Here is a 20761-nt window from a genome sequence, read left to right as displayed (position 1 = left end):
CTGATCTATCTGCATCACTTTTTTGCAGGCCTCAAAATTATTTGACACAGCAGGTGTCTTGTGGATAAGAACATTGTGGTCCTTATTTAGGTGGGAAATTGGAGTGGAGGCTCTGGGGGATGTTCTGTTCTCCCCACCTCCAACTTCAGTGACCCTGGAAGGAGGTTGGAGTGCTAGAAAGCAGAAGGCAGTTTACATCATTCAGAGAGATGGAATACTAGATTTGAATGAAAGGAAAAGTGATGGAAGATTGTGATGTGATGTCAGGATTGTTCCCAATGTTGCAAGGCAAATGTATACTATGGCAGTGTTTCCCAACCTTGTGCCTCCAGCTAGTTTTGGACTACAATTCCCATCATCCCTTGCCACTGGTCTTGCTAGTCAGGGATGATGGGAGTTGTAGTTCAAAAACAGCTGGAGGCACAAGGTTGGGAAACACTGTACTATGGAAATTTGAAAAGTCCTACTGAGGCAAAAAATCTGAAGTCATTTCAAAGGCAGCTTTTCTTTTCTTTTCCTTTCTTTTTAAAAACAGGGTTTCAATTCTTCGAAGCTTTTCATACATCTCTATATAATTCTTTTCTTGATCTTATAAGCATTGGCTGGCACCATGCTCTGGTGTTTAAGCGAATCACAACATGTCTGTGAAGTGATTCACTGTTTGCAGAACTATGCTCTGCGTCTTTATGAGACATTGTAGTAGGTGTGGTGAATTCCACTTAGGGTCTGGTCTGACATGTGCTGTATCTCCTTTTTGCGTCAGGCCAATTCAGGCAGAGATTTCCCTTTTGCTTTCTCAGAAATAACAAGGGTCAGTTACAGTCTTAGGCTGACATACCAGGCATCACTATAGTGATCCATCTGTTTTGTGATATACACAGTTGTTCTCACACAGAACAACTTTGGTCACAGAAAGTCAATTCATATGATGAATGAAAGCACCCTAAAAAATTACAGTGAAGGAACAAAATTTCACCAAAGTTGAACATATCAGAAAAGGTGCTACTGGACAATTTTTTTATGTCAGAAAAATAATTATGAAAGTAAAAGTGTTCTTATAGTTCACTATATATTGTTGCACACCACCCCAATCTCTGAGCAGTGCAATATTCCAGGGGTTCTGGGCGCTTACCTGGGGTTCAGTTTCCTAAGAATGAGGGACAGCAGAGACTATGGTGTCCGTATGACATATGATTTATTTACACATACAGTGGTACCTCGGGTTACATTTGCTTCAGGTTACAGACTCTGCTAACCCGCTTAACCCTCAGGTTAAGAACTTTGCTTCAGGATGAGAACAGAAATTGTGTTCCGGCGGCGTGGTGACAGCAGGAGGCCCCATTAGCTAAAGTGGTGCTTCAGGTTAAGAACACTTTCAGGTTAAGAACGGACCTCCGGAACGAATTAAGTACTTAACCCGAGGTACCACTGTATATACAACATGAGCCTATGATGGAGGGCCTCACAGGATTAACACCCCTGATGGCTGAAAGATACCATTCCAGGCAATTCTGAATTGCCTGGGTTCCTTGGACTCCCATTTGTCCCCTTCAGGGTCACAGGAGCAGAGGAGACTGTGAGGCAGGCAGAGGCTTCATGGCCACTGACAAAGTGTACATGAGAGTCTACATGGGAGGAGGAGGAATTAAATGTAAGTATCTGCCCAGATCAAGATCTGGCAGAGAGCCAGGAAGGGCTATAGTCTCCAGCTGTCAGTCCAAGCTGTTTCACTGCTGAAGGAACAGATTCCTTGGCCACCCAAGCTCCAATAGCAAAGCCTGGATAAACCAAGAAAACAGAACATGGTCCCATAATCCTAGGTGTACTGGGGTACAATGTCTTAACTTGTTGTTGTTGTTTAGTCGTTTAGTCGTGTCCGACTCTTTGTGACCCCATGGACCACAGCACGCCAGGCTTAACTAGCGGTGAATAAGATACTGTCTGAATATATTCATTGGCACTCTGTTTTTATTGCTTCACATGGGCAAGGATTCAGCCCTGGCATTTAAAACTAAATTCAAAACTGAAATCTGGAAAGTTGTGACTCAGGTTGGCTCTCTATGCACTCTTGATGAAATTTCTGATCTAATTGGCACATTTAGGTTGTCATATCTCACTGTCAGCCCAGCTCTCCAGTTTCATAAAATGCTTGCATTGCTATTAGTGTAAATACTTTAGTTGCTTATTTTGAAAGAGTAAGAATTATCTACCTAGATGGACAGATTATGTTTTTTGTAGCTCAACTTCAAAATATTATTTATGAATTAATGCAATATGCTTTAACTACAGGCAACAACATCTGAGTTTAAAGCTAAACTAGCTGCCAACATAATGAGCATATGCTTAATTTTCCTACTAATAAATAATTCCACAAGACACAGAGTCTAATGAATCTCACAGACTAGGTAATTGTCATTTCATAGGGGTAAAAATAAAGGCTCTCAGGAAATGCAAAAACAAAACTGGATCATTTCAGAGTATGACAAAATAATACAGAAATAAACGCAAACAAAAAATTAATAGAACACAAATGAGTGATAACCATTTGGTGTTGCAAATATTCAAATAGCTTCTGTGTTATATGTTAGTTAATGGAAATAGGTTTTAGAGTAGAAATAATATGAATTTTCTTTCTTTAGCTGAAAATATCCTTGCTTTTTTAGAAATACATACATACACAAAACATAAACAGCGGGTATAGAGCAACATCTTATTCTTCCAACTTCAAATATGTTATACCTTTATAAAGCTTGTATAGATGCAGGTGAACATTGAATATCAATATGTAGGCCATGTTGGTCTGCAAGACCAAACTGCACGGTTTTGATCAAATGGTCTATGACAAAAGGGGCTGCTGTGTACCAAAACGTGATAGTTTCTAGTTGCAATCACTAGAATGCCGGTAAGGAACGTAAAACATTAAAAAAACAAACTGCCCACCAGCTGTGAATAACGACACAGGCACAGTGATTTTGACAGATTAGGTCAGAACAAATCTGTCATCGGTGAAAATATTCACTCTGCCTAGCCATAACAGATGCCAAACTTTGCAATCTTCTTCACAGGCTGTACATCTGATTCTACTTTGCTTGATGCTTCAGGTACAATGCAGCTGGAGAGACAAATATGTGTGAAGTGACTTTTACCTGGCTGCCATGACATTGTATAATGATTTTCTTGCCCTCCAGTGACAATATTGCAGAACTAACTGTGAATATCTATGTGAGGGATGGGGAACCTCAGACCTGGGGGCTGAATGCCATCCTCCATGACTGTGTATCCTGCCCTCTGGAATCTTCTCAGGCCACACTCACTTTCTCCAGTTCATCTCTCTCACTCATTTTGCTTTGCACCCTCAAATACTTTGATTGGCTGCAGTGTGTCAGTTAACTGTGATAATGCATCTTGTTTGCCTGGATACAGGGCAGAAAGATGTACTGGTTCTATAGCACAGTAGTAGTAGTAGTAGTAGTAGTAGTAGTAGTAGTAGTAATTTATTTATACCCTGCCCTATTGAAACTGCTGACACTTGTGTGGCTGGAACAATAGCCAACTGTACAAAAGTAAGAGTCACATTCAAAACTCTGCCTCCTTTTGCCTGCATATCCTCACCCAGTTTTGCTCTGGCTCCATTTACCATTAGCATGCACTGTACGAAACTTTCTGTTCCATTGTGGTTCTTGTGTTTACATTTTTACCTATCTGAAAAGTGATGCCACCGTTTAATTCTAAAAATCATTATTGTTAGGAAAAATAAGAAAATGTTTTCTTAGCCTTTTAATGTATATTATATAATTTAGAAGAGCAGCTTGTAAAATTCTGAAGGCTGAAAAAGTTCTGAGGATCTTGTGAATGAATTATGAATTAATCTATAAATTGAACTGAAAAAGGATTAATTCCATTTTGGAGAGGGTGAAATATAACTAATTTCTTTTTTAAATGAACCCTCTAAGTACTGCTCCCTATGCACAGAAGTATGTTCATATGCATTTTTTTGAACACATTGACTTATGGTGTTAATTTACCTGCATTAAATGGTCTGAGAAAGTGCCCAAATTCATTAGTGAGTATGAAGACAGAGCAAAAGGTAATGATAATGTCAGACTAATTAATTCAGAGTAAAATAATGTGAGGTTGTCAACAACCCTTTAGAGAGTAGATGGTCAAATCATGGACACACTAGAAGAGAGCACTAACTGGGTAGAACCTCATCACCTCCAAATATTATAATTCCCAGCATTCTATGTAGTTTATCACTGAGTCAAGTGAGATAGCACTGCATTGATTTGACATTTGGAGGATTACATTTATGCTGAGAAGGCTCACAACTATTGTCATATTAATGGCTGCATAAATGCTAAACAATTATATGCTGCCACGGGAGTTTTGAGAATGCATGTGCTGCAGTGCCAGCTTATGGGAATTTGGCACAATGTTACAATTCCAACTCTCCACCTGAGAATAGTACCAATTTCTGTATAACCACAGATTCCCTAAACGAGGGCATATGCACTGGGAAATCATTTAGATCTTGCTTGATATATAGCCAACAAAACAAATAGCTGGCTTTTTCAGCCTCTGGACATTAAAATCTTTCTTATCAAACTAGAAGCAAACAATGATGCTTCTTTCTGATCTGGATATAGGTAAACCTCATACCCATACTCTTTTCACAGATACTAGTGTACTGTTGCCTCACCAAGATCCAATATTACAAACTTATGAAGTCTCATCTCTGTCTGCTATGCTGCTTCTTTAACAGTGGCTTCATCACAGCACATTTCTGATCATTGCAGATTACACTGCTGAAAAAGGCACAACCATAGAGGCCAACTGGAAAGTTGGCAAGCCAAGCTGTAGGTTTTAATCTTCTTTTGTAAAGGGTGTTGTGCTCTGGTTTCTGAAAGAGGATATATTAGTAAACTGCCCATAGTAATTCATTTTAATTGTCAGTTTGCTTAACATAGTGAAAAGAAAGCTGGTGAATCCTATTTTTTTATTCAAAACTGGTCTTTAAGAGGCAAAACAGGTACAAAGATTTATCAGTGACAGCTTCCAGAACTACCTCTGATAAATAGGAACACTCAGATGGTATGAATTCTCAGTTAATCTGTATACTTGCATTTTTCATATTCCTAAAGATTTCTCTTGAAGGAAGCATCATATTTGTATCCTTCAAGTGTTGGTCCCACAGTTCTCCTGATGTGCATTTAAAAAAAAAATCATTTGGCAAAGCATAGATTCTCTTAACTAAAATACTTCCTTCGTATGCTTGTTCAAAGCTGCCAGCACAGAAAAGCATCAAGCCCAGAGTCCTACTAACCAAAATAAATGTTCTCTTAAATAACAAACAGCAACATTTCCTTAACTAATTTACAGGGGCAAAGGAGCTCAAATCTCACTGTGAAGGTAGTGTGATGTCGCTATGGGGCTATGAGTTAAGGGGGGGGGTTTAATTCTTCATTACTGCTAATGGGAACTCCTCCCCCCAAGGCTCATATCAGGGTTGTGTACTGAAGATACTCACTCCTATCTCAGCGCGGGGAGTGAAGCAATAAGCCTCTCCATACCACATGCATTCACAGTGATACACAAGTTTCCCTGCACATTAATGAAAGATAAGTTACGTAGGAACAAAGTCTTCTTGCCTTTTCCCTCCCATTTAAGGTCTGGCTTCTGAGCTCGGTTTCTCAAGCATCACTTCAGATCAGATTTTCCAAACTACGTACATTCTTCCCCCAGGCCAGATTAGGAAAATGATTCCCCCACCCACACTCTCAAAATTATCTGATATGAGCTGAACCATTCAGTCCTGTCTTGGTTGCAGAATCTGGGGTGCATAGTTATTTTTAATGTGAAAGCGTGTGAGTCAGGCAGGAAAGCGCAAGCCAAATATATGAGTTAGAGCTCAATTCAATATTCAATTATTGTTAGTGTCTTCTATAGGATTTCAAAGGGATAAATATTCTGCCCTCCCCTCCCCTGCACTGAACACATCACACTTAAATTCTTCCCTTCTGGTACCTCTAAAAAAGACCCAAATTTTTGTAATTTATCAAGAACAAGAAACCTTCTAGGAAATCACAATCTCATCAGTGGAATGCTATAAGGACACAAGTTCAAAGTGCCAAACTGGCACTGAAATTCTACCAGTTAGACATGCTTATCACTGAGAATGTAACATAAGGCACTGGGAAAATTTTTAGTGAATGAAAAGAAATGTCAAAACAGAGGAAAGCAAACACCGCTTTTAAGATGATCTTAAGTTATTTAGACAAAAGCACAAAACTGGACAAAAGCCATTTTCCCAGACCAAACAGATTATCTTTATAGCTGGAGCTGTTGCTTAAGCCACAGAGAAAGTTTTAAGTAGGCATGTTTTGGATTCCATCCATTTTCATTCTTGATTGCTTCCAGCACTCACCAAACTCCTTTTACAAATTTTCTTTTCTACCAAGTATTGCCTTGATACAACACAGCTCCCTCTATCATATCTTTTAAACCACTGTGTTCCAGCTGGTATAATGACTTCATCCTCACTGCATTGCACCACAGTCTTAATCTTATGTCTAGTTAAATTTAATGAATGCCGCCCAAACATTCTTTAAACAACATTTACAACAAGAAGATCAAAGTGCACTATAAAACTGGACAGTTGGTCCAAAACGAAAAGGGAGAATATTATGCAAATACACTTTATAGACATTTCAAGCAATTCATCCTTAGGTATTTTTTGAATTATTCATCAGAAACAGACTAAATATTTTGCAGATTTAGACAAACTTATCTGGCCAAAAAAGAAGATGTTAGAGAGCTAGAAACATATGCGGCACTGCCAAACACATGGGGAATAGTTTAGTGCCAAGAAGCCCCACATGCCACAGAGATTCTCCTGCAAACGTATCATCTGGCTGTAGAATCTCACACCATAATGGATTCCCATTTAAGCCTGCACACCTCAGGGCTATACTGCAGGCAGTGTTTCTACCCAGGAAAGACTACACTGCTCTTGGGCTCCAACTGGATGAGCATGTGAGGGGACAGTACTTGGGAGTTGCCTAGCAATTGCATCATATCCACTCCTTCCTATACTTCCAGCATCTTGCTTAGCCTGCTCATCTGGGAATTTCAAGAACGAAAATCATCTTCTCCCTTTTGCTCTGAAGAATTTGTCTTTTGTACGGTAAATTATCCTGAGAGTCTTGAATAGACTTTGGCCACATAAGTACTGCTTGTTTGTGGCCATGAGGCAGATACCAAATAACACCCAGGCCAAAACAGAGCAAGAGCCGAGGGGGCCTACTCAGAATTCTCTTGGGAGAGGCAAAGGGACCCTTTGGTAAAGATTATTGAAAGTGTGTGTGTGTGTGTGTGTGTGTGTGTGTGTGTGTGTGTGTTTTGAAATGGGACCTATATTTTCCACATGACCAGGGCCTATTACCACCTTTGCACAGCCATGATAACACCAGCTATTACATGGCCAAAATGATCTATGTCATATGACCTCCATACCACCTAGATAATTTTTATGAGGTGATTAATAAATATAAATAAAATAATAATAATAATAATAATAATAATAATAATAATAATAATTTGTAAATCATCCAGGTGGGATATGCAGGCATGTGAAAGTGACACTCTGCAGGGTCTAATGAGGTAGCAATTTGTTATTGCACCAATACTACCCCACATTTCTGCCATTTTGGGGGGCTCATATAGCTGGATGCTAAGCTTACCACTGTCCTTCAAATGTGTCCTTACACACCAAGTTGCAAAAGATGATCTACATCCAGCAAGCACTCTAAGTTACGTCAGTGAATGTATGAACATAACTCTTTGGGCCCGAAAGAAAAGTACTTTTAAATATATATCTAGACTCATTTAATCTGTGTCATTTTGGGTGATTTCAGCAGGACCTTTGAGGCAAGTGACATGGCCTCTAAACTCTGACAGAGATTATCTGTAGTTAAGACTAATTATTATCCCCACCTAGTTAGATAAAGAAATGATTCAATACAATTTAAAATCAACTAGTGTTGCCAAGTGATTATTTGTATAATGTCGCTGATTTGTAACATTTTGCTGCCAGCAGTCGTGATATGTGTGGTGAGTAAGTGGCTGTATTAAGATGCTAATATTTTTAAATAAAAAGTAAAGTGAAGAGAAAGTGAAGAGAAAATCTGTCTTCTGTAGAAACATATGTTCAGTAATCTGGAAATATTTCCCCCCAAAGGGAAAGCACACAGGCATGCTGAAGTAACTTTTTATGCTGGTCTGCTCACTTACCTCCTCCGATGAGTTGGTTGTGGAAAGATTGCGTAGATGCAAAGCTCAATTAGTGTAATTTATGTATCCTTGGATGTCAATCACTTCTGTTGAGAGGTGGGACTCGCAGGGACCCTGTGCATTAATTAAGAGCTCATCTCTGCAGAGTTCTCTTTCCACCTAAGGACGAAAAAGTAGGTTTTAATTAGATTCGAAAAGACAGCATGTCACAAGCAAAATAATAAAATTATTTAGCTGAAACTTCAATAAGGATGAGAAAGAAAACATTATTAACACAAATACCATGTTAATGCAATGAATCTCCTGCTCATATTCAAGTGCAATAGCTAAAGAAGTAGTTTCTTCATATGAAGTTAATTTTGCCTGAAAGCATTTGTGTCTAAGTTCTATAGTAGTACTCATGTTTTCACTGGCTAGCCTAGATGCCAGCTTTATTATTGGGCCCCTGCCTAATTATTGATGCTAAGCTGATGCTGATTGAGTGCAATTACACTGCTGTAGTTTGAGGGTATTTCTCTCTGATGGCCAGCTTTTTCTTTCAATGCTACCCTGAGGCTGAATATGCAATGGGCAAAACAATGCAAACTCAGCAAAGGGGAGTGAAGAGACTTGCACAACACATCCTTTTCATTGGCTGAGTGATGAACGAAATGTGCAATTGCTGGCTGGCCCTCAAAACTCTGGCACTCAAGAGAGGTTGGAAACTAGCTGGGCTCACCAGTGTCAGCTGCTTCAGAGACGCCTGTCTCTTCGAATGGCCTGTGTGAGGGCTATCAACTATTCTGCTTAGGACTCACATGGGAAATGATAGCTAAATAATTGATTATAACATTTATAAATTGAAGGAGGCAAAACAAATTTTAAAAGCTGGTCCAGACTCTAGAAAATAAACATGTCAGCTAATAGCTCATATGTAGCAAACAAGAGGGGTGGGGGGAGAAATTAAAATGCATTTACATTTGGAAAGAGAGGAACAAATTCTTCAGTCACTGGCCAAAACCAAACTAAACCAGGGGCATTAAAAGACCTTAAAAACAAGAAGAGCAGTAAGAGTAAAATTCAGGAATAATAATCTGGTAGTTAGAAGTAAAAGAGGATTTCAGCCCTGAAATATTACAGATAGCTGAGAACAGAAGCCAAAGTACACAGTGTACCCTTTACATGACATAATTAATAATAATTATAAAGGCAGTTGTTTCAGGGAGACATAGCACAATAGGAAGATGCGTCAGAATGTGGAATAGATTAACTAGCTGCCCTAAAATAACAGAATACAAGTTCTTCATTGCCATTGTATTTCACAGTCACACTATTAAAAAGCAAGGATGTTTTGGGAAACATGGCCATTGTGTACGTTATAAATTTACTACCTAAAGAGTGTACCAGATATATACCTAATAACAGCTGCAGAGCTGACAGAACAAAATGCAGGTACTCTGTAACAACTTTTTCTACCCCGATAGTAAGGGTCAGGTCGAAAAGTTTGTCCATTCCCAACCTCACTCACAACCCCCACCTTTCCCCAAGTCACTACTAGGGCAACTATGGAACAGGTCTTTCTAAATACATGGTGAATGTTTTCTTGGGGAGACTTTTATATTATTTATTTATTTCATTAAAATTTATACACTGCTTGATTGTAAAAACCTCAAAGCGGTTAACAAAAGATAAAACAAGAAAGATTTACAAACTCATTCTAAACTAGATACAGTTGGCTTTGGGAATCTTCAGGGATGGTTCAGAATGAGCTTTCCCAGTATCATCTATCCCTCCCTGCCTCCAATTGAACAGGCATTACTTCCATGTATGTAGCTTGGATATCTGCATGAAGTTTAATAGAGACGTATGTGTCTAAGATGCCTCTGAATACTAGGGGATCTGTGTTTCACTGTTGAGTCTTGGGCATGGAGCTTTTAAGCGTGGAACTGCACCTGGAAAGAGAGGGGCAAACAGTAAGTATGGATAAGCCCTGACACACCTACAGTTTGTTATGAGTAGTTAGCACCCAGCACCTGGTTCCCTATTGCAGTTCCGTGTTGTGTTAAAATTAATAAATGTGGTCCAGTTCATCCAACCTTTGTGTCTAGCATCCTTATTTCTATGTGAGATCACAGAAAGGATGTGGCTATTGGGAATCAGTATCCCAGGTAAGTGAGATAGGAAATGGCACACTGCGTTTAGCTCAGTAGCAGTTTATAATTTAGCTCAGTAGCAGTTTATAACTCTGGATAAGACCAAATGTCCTGATCAGGAAAGTATCTTAATGTTAGTACATGCCCAGAGTGCTTCAGCTCTGGAAAAAAGGCACAAATTAAATGCAGTTTTTAACAACTGATCTAGTCCTGATCTAGTCACAATTACCAACAAAGCACAAAACCTTGTTTACAGCTATATCTTGATTTGTTCACGATAATCATATACAGGTGAATACAGGGGGTTATAGTACAGTTTGAGAAAGCTCTAAATCTCAAAGATGGTTCAGATGGTTTCATCCCAGGAGTGGTCACATTCAAAACAGAGAGTGCTTCTGAATAATTAAGGCCAACTGGGGAGAAAAGTCAACCACAGGAGCAGCCTTTCAGAGCCAAATGGAGTTTCTGTAACCTGAAAGATTTAGTAATCCACAGCCTTGTTGTTCCTTACATAGGCAAACAATGTGGTGGAAACATCCAATGATCCTGGTACATAGCAAATGCTTGGAGATCTATGCCTTACTTCCACACTATTTCTTGACTGCAACAAACTGAGTGACACATACCACCACTGGAAACAAAATGGGGCAGGGGAAAACAGAAGGGTAGCTCTCTCTAAAATGTTTTTGTGTACCCAATATCCCTTTCTCTAGCGCCTGTGATTTTCTTTACACACAGACACGGTAGGTGGTTTTTATTTCAACATGGAAAGGTGTGCCAGTGGTTTGTCATTTTAACTTATATTGAGAGCCTTGTTATCTGCAGCTTCCTGCTAGTAATATTTAGCACAATTCATGTCAGTTGTATCCCTTGATTAAGAGTATGACAAGAATGAGAAACACATCAACCTGCAGAACCGACAGAAAATCTTTGTTCTTCTAAACAAAGATATGAATTTTATAACCATTTAAACTGCTGTCATTCCACAGGGGACAATGTCAAAGTCGGAACCAAGTTACGAATTACACATTAGCAGCAGGTTGCCTTTTCAGCCCTTCCCTTCATGTTTCCCTCTGAACCCACACTCTGAGTTTTGGCTTTGGAAGCAAGCCAGAAAAACAGAGCTAACTTAAACAATAAAATCTCGATGATCTACTGAACTGTAACTGAGATTTGCGACCTGCTTTGAGGCGAATCAAATCCAGCAACAAAACTCCTTACACACGGCTATCAGCAAGTGCCTGGCAGAATGTCAACACAGTGGTACTAAATATTCTAAATGACTCATGCTGGGAACCATTGGACATCATGTGCTGCCATGAAATAATTATAAGAAGTAGATGGATTCATCTCAATGTACTTTTGTCACATGAAAGAAATATGCCTACTAGCCTGATATGTGTCTTGACCACAGAAAATCCTTGTGTGGTACAATAGATATTGTAAACCCTTTCATACAAAAATAAGGAACATTGAGAGATTTGATAAAGCAATGGTTCCCATTCAGAAGTATTTGAATACATGAATGAAACATTTTTGGGGGATGATTACTGCCATGCTCTTCTCATTATATCATTTTACTAGGAATTCTCCTTCTCAGTTTTTTATTGGAGATCACAGTATTCTATTCATTCCTATCTTCCTGAAACTCACTAGCGTAGCCTGACACACCTTTAGGAAACATTGCTTTTAATGACATTTAGAAAGAAATGCCACAGTGTGCTGCACTTTTTCATGCAAGACATTTCCACCCTTGGTACTGTGATGGCTTGCCCTGCTCATACATGATTGACTTGGGGCAGTAATAAGCAGTCTGAGCTGAGGCAAAAGTGGAGATGCAGTGGGAGGAGGAAAAAAGTGAAGGCATTTGTGTAAATCTCTCTTTATTGCTCAGACTGGTGAGCAAACTGGACCTAAAAGTACTTTAAAAGAGCAGGAAGTAGTCCTTTCCTCGCTAAGATGGCAGCGGCCGGGACTCTTTACACCTATCCCGAGAACTGGCGGGCATTCAAAGCCCTCATAGCTGCCCAGTACAGTGGTGCCAAGATCAAGGTCCGCTCCACCCCACCCCAATTCCACTTTGGGCAGACTAACAAGACCCCAGAGTTCCTGAAGAAATTCACAGCTGGGAAGGTTCCAGCCTTTGAAGGAGACGATGGATTCTGCATGTTTGAGAGCATGTTTGAGAGCAATGCCTAATGAGGAGCTGCGAGGACCCACCAAGGAGGCAGCTGCCCAGATCATCCAGTGGGTGAGCGTTGCGGACAGCCACATTGTCCCTCCTGCCAGCACGTGGGGTCTTCCCCACACTGGGCATCATGCATTACAACAAACAGACTACAGAGTATGCCAAGGAGCAAGTAAAGTGGATTCTTGCCCTCCTCGGTGCCCATTTGAAGACCAGGACATTCCTGGTGGGGGAATGCACCACACTGGCTGACATCACAATTATCTGGCTTTATAAGCAGGTTTTGGAGCCATTCTTCCACCAGCCGTACAAAAACGTCAACCACTGGTTTGTGACCTGCATAAACCAGCCTCAGTTCAAGGCTGTCTTGGGAGAGGTGAAACTGTGCGAGAAGATGGCACAGTTTGATGCCAAGAAGTTTACTGAGAACTTGGCACCAACAATGCCAGGTGCATCTCTGGCATCTGGGTCTTCCGTGGGCAGGAGCTAACCTTTCTGCTGAGCCCTGACTGGCAGGTGGATTACGAATCCTACACTTGGCGGAAGCTGGACCTGCAGAGCAAGGAGTGCAAGATGATGGTGAAGGAGTATTTCCTGTGGGAGGGTGAGTTTAAGCACGCTGGCAAAGCCTTCAACCAGGGAAAGATCTTCAAGTGATGCTGCCAGAGAGCTGGCGAGGGGGGACGGACTGTTCCCAAAACCATGGACCTAAGGAAGGCCGTTGTAGTCTCCACAGTGGTGTAGCGTGGGTTGTCAGCACCCGGGGCAAGGCAAGTAATTTGTGCCCCCAACCCGTGGATTTGCGCCCCATAACCCTAACCCCCAGATGTTGTGCCCGGTGCGGCTGGCCCCCCTGCACCCCCACGCTATGCCACTGAGTCTCCAAAGGAGCGGTGAGAGCTCCTGCCACCATTAGAAACAACTCAGCAGGGAGAGATGTCGTGACATTCAAAGATGTGAATTTAAAAACCTGAGTGTGCTAGTAAAAAAAAAAAAAGAGCAGGAAGTATCTTCTGACTTGCTCTGGCCTATCAAGGTCACTTCCATAGGTGGTGAGATTTGTCCCCTGAATTTCTGTCCTTGGTCTGAACTAGACAGCTCAGTCCATCCTATATATCCTTATGGGAAAATCCTGGAACTAGCCTTGGGCATAAATTTACATCTTTGCCCTGCTCTTTTGACACTTGAGAGGTATATTTCAGAACCCACCCTATTCTTGTGATTGTAAATTGCTTTGAACAGTTTTTAATATTCTATTTTGAAACTGCTGTTACGTGCCCTGTGACCTTACAGTGAAAGGTGGGTAAGACATTGAATTAATAATTATAATGATAATAATATTGCTTTATGATGTCTGAGATGTTAAAGCTGATTCACATAAGTAATTGGGTGTTTTAAGAATTGCCATGTTGCACTTAATATCCATCTAATAATCAAATATAAAGAGCTCTCACTGTAATACAATGAGTGGTAACTAAGTCATAGAGTAGGTTCATTTATTTCAATGGGTCTACTCTGAGTATAACTAACATTGGTTACTGTTGAATCACTGTCCATGTATCTGGGGGGAAATGCTGAAAATCTGAAATACAACAAACATATCCTATTTCGGAACAAGACACTAATGGCTTCTATAGACTTGACAGCAACATACACAGAGAATGAGAGAAAATATAGTTAGCTGGCTTGTGTACAGGTGAAAATTATGCTGCATATTACATGTGAAAATGTCTTATGGACAACAATTCTGGGATAAACAAAGACAGCTCCTGAATTTATCAGTACTGAAACTACTTTGTATATGATTCTTTGGCAATCAAGAGCACCCACATGGTGGCTGGAAATCATTAATCAGGCAACTGAAGCTCAGTGTTTTGTGCTTGTCAGACAACAACCGCTGCTGACTCTAATGAACAAAGAAAGAGGATGCTCACTTTAAAATAAGGATGCACCTGTATGTGATAACTTCAGCTTCAGCATTTTGCTGTCCCAGACTCCCCAATTATCCTTTCCATTTGTCACACATTCCTCACCTATCCCACTTTTATATTGTAACTTAATTTGTTTTGGTTGTGCAGACATTCTAACTCCTGATTAGAAAAAGAAAGGCAAAATAATAACTGTGGAACAATATTGCCTTACTTGCATGATTAAGAAAAAAATAGATTTTATGTAGTTAACTCTATAGAGTCCAGTTCAGTGTCAAGTCTGAGTGCTCTTTCCTCATCCTTCCACTCCTTCCATTACTTGTCATATCCAGTGCAAAGTTCCCAGCTTGAATTAAGCCATAGTTCCCTGTTGTGACTGTTTCTCCCATTGCCACATGTCAAACTTCACCTGACAACAGGGCTAGCGCTACAATGAGACAAAGGAGTAGCAAATTGGTGCCCTCCTTAAGCCCAGACCTCATTATCACTGCTGGGAAAGTAAACTAGGAAAAATGAGATCACTATGGGAAGGCTATCCCTTCCGGGAAGAGTTAAAGTTAGTGAACCTGTTGCTAGTAAGGAACTCTGTACCTGGGCCTCTAGAAACAATGCTTGTCCCAGAAGTATTTCCAAGCTATGAAGATGCTCTTTCAAGAGGAGCACAACCACCATCCACCTGTGCCATGTCCTTTTCAGTGTATGCAATGTTCTAGGAAAAGATTCATGGATTGCACGCCTCACAAGTCATCTCTGCAAATTCAGAATGAATATGGGTGTTACTTGGGCCAGGACTCTTTCCTATATAACATTCATATTAACCTCAAAAAGAAAAAAAAAAAACCAACCCTGCTTTACGCAGACATTAAGAAATACAGAACTATGGAAATATAAAAATAGGGGAATGACTAAGAAATTGAAGGAAGGTCACGCGTTTGCTTTAAACAAGGAACAAAGTGTTAGATTCCAAGCATAACAAGCCAGTTACAAACACATATCTCATCATAGGCTACTATCCAGTGAGACCTAACATTTTCCAATTTCTAACTTCAACACTTTCATTAAGCTAGTGCCAAATACCAGAGAAGGTTGGTGCCCCTCCCTTTTCACCCAGACATAGCAATGGTAACCGTGGAGTCCAGTTTGAGAGGGCTGGCAGGAAGCACAGTGAGCAGAAAAATGGATAGTGCAAAGGGTAGATACCCTGCAGCTGTGTACCTCACCTCTATACATGGTTTTGCTTGTCTATCCCATGGCAACTCATTTGTCTGAGTGTGGCATGAAAAAAGCTGTTGACAACTGTTGTGAAATGGCCTATCCAAGGCACAGATCAGGGTACAGAGCACAAAGGAAGCAAATTACCACTCAGTAGGCAGGTTCCCGCACATAACCTGGCTGCTGGCCAAGTCTCCTTTTATTAGTATAAGGGTCAGGTTTATTTCAGATGTACAGTGAGGCATCTAGAAGGAAAAAAATAGCCTTTAAGATGTGGGCTGCTGGCTCAAGCAGAAAGGGATACAATGCAGGTGCCATAAACTCATAAACTTTTTTATTTTGGACAATGACAATACAGATAGGAATAAGAAGAATAAGGGATACTGGTAAAAATGTTAAGGAAGTACATTAATGAATACTTACATAATATACATCAATATAAATCTACAAGGAAATTATTTCACAACTTATAAGGAAAAGCCTTGGAAATCTCAGAATCAAGTAGAGGGGAAGCATGGTGTACTGACTAGAATGTTAGACTAAGATTAGAAAGACCTATTTAGTGGTACCTCCGGTTACAGACTTAATTGTTCCAGAGGTTCTTTCTTAACCTGAAACCATTCTTAACATGAGGCATGCTTTTGCTAATGGGGCCTCCCACTACCACCGTGCCGCTGGTGCGTGACTTCCGCTCACATCCTGGAGCAAAGTTTGCTACCAGAAGCATCTACTTCCAGGTTAGCGGAGCTCATTGCCCAAACCGTTCGTAAGGAGGACGGTATGTAACCCGAGGTTCCACTGTATTGGAATTTCCACTCAGCCAGGAAGCTCACTTGAGGTCCTTAGACAAGTCTATCTGAACAGGCTACCTCATAGAGTTGTTGTGAACATGAAATAGAGGTAACTATATGTATGCCAACTTGATCACCTCAGAAGAAGGAAAGAAGGAAGACACTCAAAGATGAATAAATGTATCATTTTCAAGTAGTAAATAAATAATAAGGATCAATTGGTTTGGTACTGTTCTTCATCTACACACAAATGACCTAGATGAAGTAGATTCACAAAATTTGCAAATGATACAAAGCTGAAAGTAATTACTAACAACTTTGAAAATAGCCTAAAAATCCAACAAGATCCTGACAGATTTGAAAACTGAGTTGGGAACTTCAAATATAAGAAGGACAAATGTCCAATCTACATTTACATTTAGAAGCACAGCTTCAAACAGGTGGAAAAGCAGTATAAAATATTTATATAAATAAGCAGAATCTAACAAGATGTAAAGAGGGACTTAATGCACGACTTGTTCTATTTCATTCAGAAGCCATAAGAAAGTACAACTTGGAGAACTGCCCAGGACTAAGGTATTAAATCACTCTGAATTAAGACAAGTATTTAACTATATCCATTGGAATGATTAAAAGAAGAAGAAACTGCTTTGAAGAATGCATTTCTTTCAAGTCAGTTTTGAGACTGTTTTGGGTGTAATGTATTCTCCTTAAATAATTTAAAGATTATTGTCACTTAATGGCAGGGGAGGTCCCTCTTATGGGCAAAGTGGGGCATAACCTTGCCAGGTTTCTGACCCCCCACAATCCAAATCTCCAAAGCCAAGGTTTAGTCTTTTTCTCCAGCCTCTTTCTCTCTCAAAAAGTAAAACAGGGCAAGCCCTTTGTTTTTATTGTTCCAGTTTGCGAACGTTTTTTGGAAGCCAAACATCCGGACGTGGCATCTGATTGAGTGCAGGAAGCCCCTGCAGTCAATCGGAAGCTGCACCTTGATTTTCAAATGGTTTCAGGAGCTGAACGGACTCCCAGAATGGATTAAGTTCGAGAACCAAGGTACCACTGTATCCCCAAGTGAATCACAACTTAGATTTGTGGGGGTTTTTTACCTGCTGACAACAGAAGCAGATGCTTTGATTTAACCCCTTTCGCAAAATTTCAAAATGCTTTTGCAAGTATTCAGAGTGTAATCCTGCATATATCATGGAACAATCCCCATGAAATTCAATGAGATTTATTTCTTAGTAATGTATTTCTGAGTTTTTTTGGCATGAACCTACAATTGTGACAGCAAGGGTCCCTTCTGAACCAAGGTGAGATACTTAAATGCTAAGTGTTAACAAAATTGCAATGTTTACGATTCCACTGTGTCTTTGCAGAGGAGGATAGGGACAGAACCAGAACATGCAGGGCCACATCTGTTTCTCCCAGCAGAGTAGCAACTGTAGCAGCAGAAACCCCTTCGGAACAAGGGAAATACACTTTGGGTGCTAAATACTTCTACAACTGTATCCCTTATGTACCCACTGTTACTTTTTCAAGGGAAAAGGATGGAGACCTCCTTGCAGCCACACCAAGTTTAGGGTCCACCAGCCTCTACTGCTTAATGAAAGACAATGGATCTGGAACCAAAGGTTTCATTGATATTGTTAGGCTCTCTAAGTTATGGCTGTTCTATTTGTTGTTGTTAATTTTATTTTATTGAAATATTTTTTATGAACATTTGATGAGCTTTAACTGGACTATTTCAACAAAGTATGCAAAGAGAAAAAGAACAAATAAAAAGTTGCCTTTTATTCTAAAGAAAAAAGAAAATGTAGATGAAAGATACATAACCAATGCAATTATTTTGCTTAGAAACCCAAACCATACCTCTGTAGTAAGTGTAGATTTCCCCAAGGTGTTAATATCTCTTATTGTTTCATTCTGTTTGTTAATTGTTCTTTCAGGAGCCATTAAATTGTAGTTGTTAAGAGTACCAACTGTTCATTAACCAAAGAAACGACTCTGGACTTCTTCCTAGTTGAAAATATGTATAATGCTGCCAAGTCTGAATGTTTTTGCTAAAATCAATGGAACATAAATTTCTATATTATTTTCTGGCCAATTGTATTTTTAGAGGCTTACAGCACAGTGGATCACAGAAACTGCATTTCCAGAACTTTGTGTGAAACATGAGTTTTCATCAAATCTATACCCTGCACATTCATTCTCATTGAACTTTGCATAGTGCTGTATCCTGTTTCCACTGGCTTATTAGCACTACATGTGCTGCAGCTAGCACAGAGACATTCATGAATAGCTCAATCTTAAGGCACAGGATCCAGATAAACAAATAAAAGCTTTCCTGTAGCTCCATTGTTCCTTGCCTTCAGTACCTTCACAGAGTACTGTTTCTTAAATTTACCCCTGTTTGGATGAACTTGTGTACTGCCCACCATGTTCCACCCAAGAGCATTAATTTCATGCAACTTCTAAACACTTCTCCTAATATACAGCATGAGTTGTATTTCATGATGCAAGACTCTAATTCACTGAAGCTAGCTTCCTGTTAGTGTTTCCAACATACACATCAAGTCTTCTGAAGAATGGTTGAGGGAGTTGAGTATGTTTAGCCTAGAAAAGAGAAGACCAATAGGAGATATGATAGCCATCTTCAAATATCTAAAGGTCTGTCACATGGAAGATGGAAAAAGCTTGTTTTCTCCTATTTCAGAGTGTAGACTTCAGGTTACAAGAAAAGGGACTCTGACTAAACATCAGGAAGAACTTATTGATGGTAAGAGCTGTTTGACAGAAGAATTAGCTACCTTGGGAGGTGGTGGACTCTCCTTCACTGAAGGTTTCTTAAAGCAGAGGTTGGATGGTCATCTGTCCTGGATAATTTAGTTGAGATTGCACCTTGGGCTCCCTTCCAACCCCACAATTCTGATTCTATTACACCCTTTTTGTTTGTCTGCAGATGCAGCAAAACTACAACCAAGCCCAGACTCTGCCACTGATAGAAATATAACATTGGATCTTTATCCACGGCTTTCTATGCCAAACTACAACTTTTTCAAGACTGATATATAAGGTAGCTGTTCTGAAATCACAATAATCCATTTTGATTTTTCTCATACTCACTGTTAAAATGATTTACTAATAAAATGGTTATTTACTGAAGTGTGCCTTGGCATCTTTTAAGTGGTAAGAACATTGATATGTGAATTTGAACAGTTTGGTATCAATGGGTAACTAACATTTTATGGTTCTTTACAGGAATGTAACTCAATGAACTATCTATATTTTTCATAGCCTAATTTGAAAGAACGTGCAAAAAGGGACTGTGCAATCATTACACAGTAATAGTTGAAATTCCTCTTCTCCAAACAATATATACCAACATTATGACAAATCTTTTATTTTCTCTTTTAAGGACATGTCAGAATCAATAGGGTTTCTTTGGGGGGGGTGGATTTACAAGCTCAGCGGTAAACTTGACAGGGCAAGTTCAACATTATTAACCCACAAACCATTGCCTATTTCCTGCATATAACTCTGAAAACAGAAAGCTGAACAATTTATCCCCTCCCCTATCACCTGTGGTGAATGAGCACCTGAATCCTTCACTGTGTTGTACAAGTCAAACTTTTGCTGTCCACAATACATACTCCATGTAGAAAGAACATAGCTTTAATCAAAATGGCACCTGGTGTTCATGGTGAATTATTCAGAAAATTAATTTGTCATGAGCCTTGTTCACCATGAAGTGGAAGATCATAGGGAGAGCAGTTATGTGGAGCAATCCCGATTATTGCAGCATAATTAATAGGGGTTTTTTGTTTTTTCCCCCCAAGCTTCACCAAACCTCCTGATTGCCATATCTGAAGATTTTAATTCATTTCTAGAGTGTCCTTTCAGTTTCTAAACCTATGCATGGAAATTCTTTTTGATCAGATAGATAAAAGGCAAACAGGTATCAGTCTTTAAATCTTTTAAGCTACTGAAACAGAGCATGCATAGTTTTTACAGTTGGAGAAGTCTGAATCTTCTCAATTTGGCACCTCAGTTCTGAATCAGAGACTACCAGAGCTCTGAGTCATGTCTGGGGATCATATAGCTGTGATCACTGTTGCAAATTAGCAATGTGACCAGAAAATATGTATTCTGAGGTCAAGGCTACTTCTTTTCATGTCGCTTTCACACTATTTCCTTCTCTGGCTTCTGTAACAAACTATCTGG

The 20761-nt window shown here is 39.8% G+C and overlaps 1 protein-coding gene and 1 pseudogene across 3 annotated transcripts in view; one reads left to right on the top strand and one right to left on the bottom strand.

The window, feature by feature from the left end:
- TENM3 (teneurin transmembrane protein 3) overlaps positions 1–20761 on the bottom strand; it is a 1264289-nt gene that overhangs the window by 602297 nt on the left and 641231 nt on the right. For both annotated transcript variants that reach the window (XM_081925878.1, XM_081925873.1), the window contains exon 5: positions 8290–8448. The gene's annotated coding sequence lies outside the window, so the exon portion shown is untranslated. The remainder of the gene's footprint in view (positions 1–8289; positions 8449–20761) is intronic.
- LOC309377261 (elongation factor 1-gamma pseudogene) lies at positions 12371–13099 on the top strand (annotated as a pseudogene). The gene has a single exon. The product of its transcript is annotated as an elongation factor 1-gamma pseudogene (transcript).

The sequence above is a fragment of the Podarcis melisellensis genome (assembly GCF_964234715.1).
Source record: "Podarcis melisellensis genome assembly, chromosome: 9".
NCBI classification, from domain to species: Eukaryota; Metazoa; Chordata; class Lepidosauria; order Squamata; family Lacertidae; genus Podarcis; species Podarcis melisellensis.
Note: the sequence above shows the minus strand (reverse complement) of the source record. Positions and strands in the feature narration are given on the sequence as shown.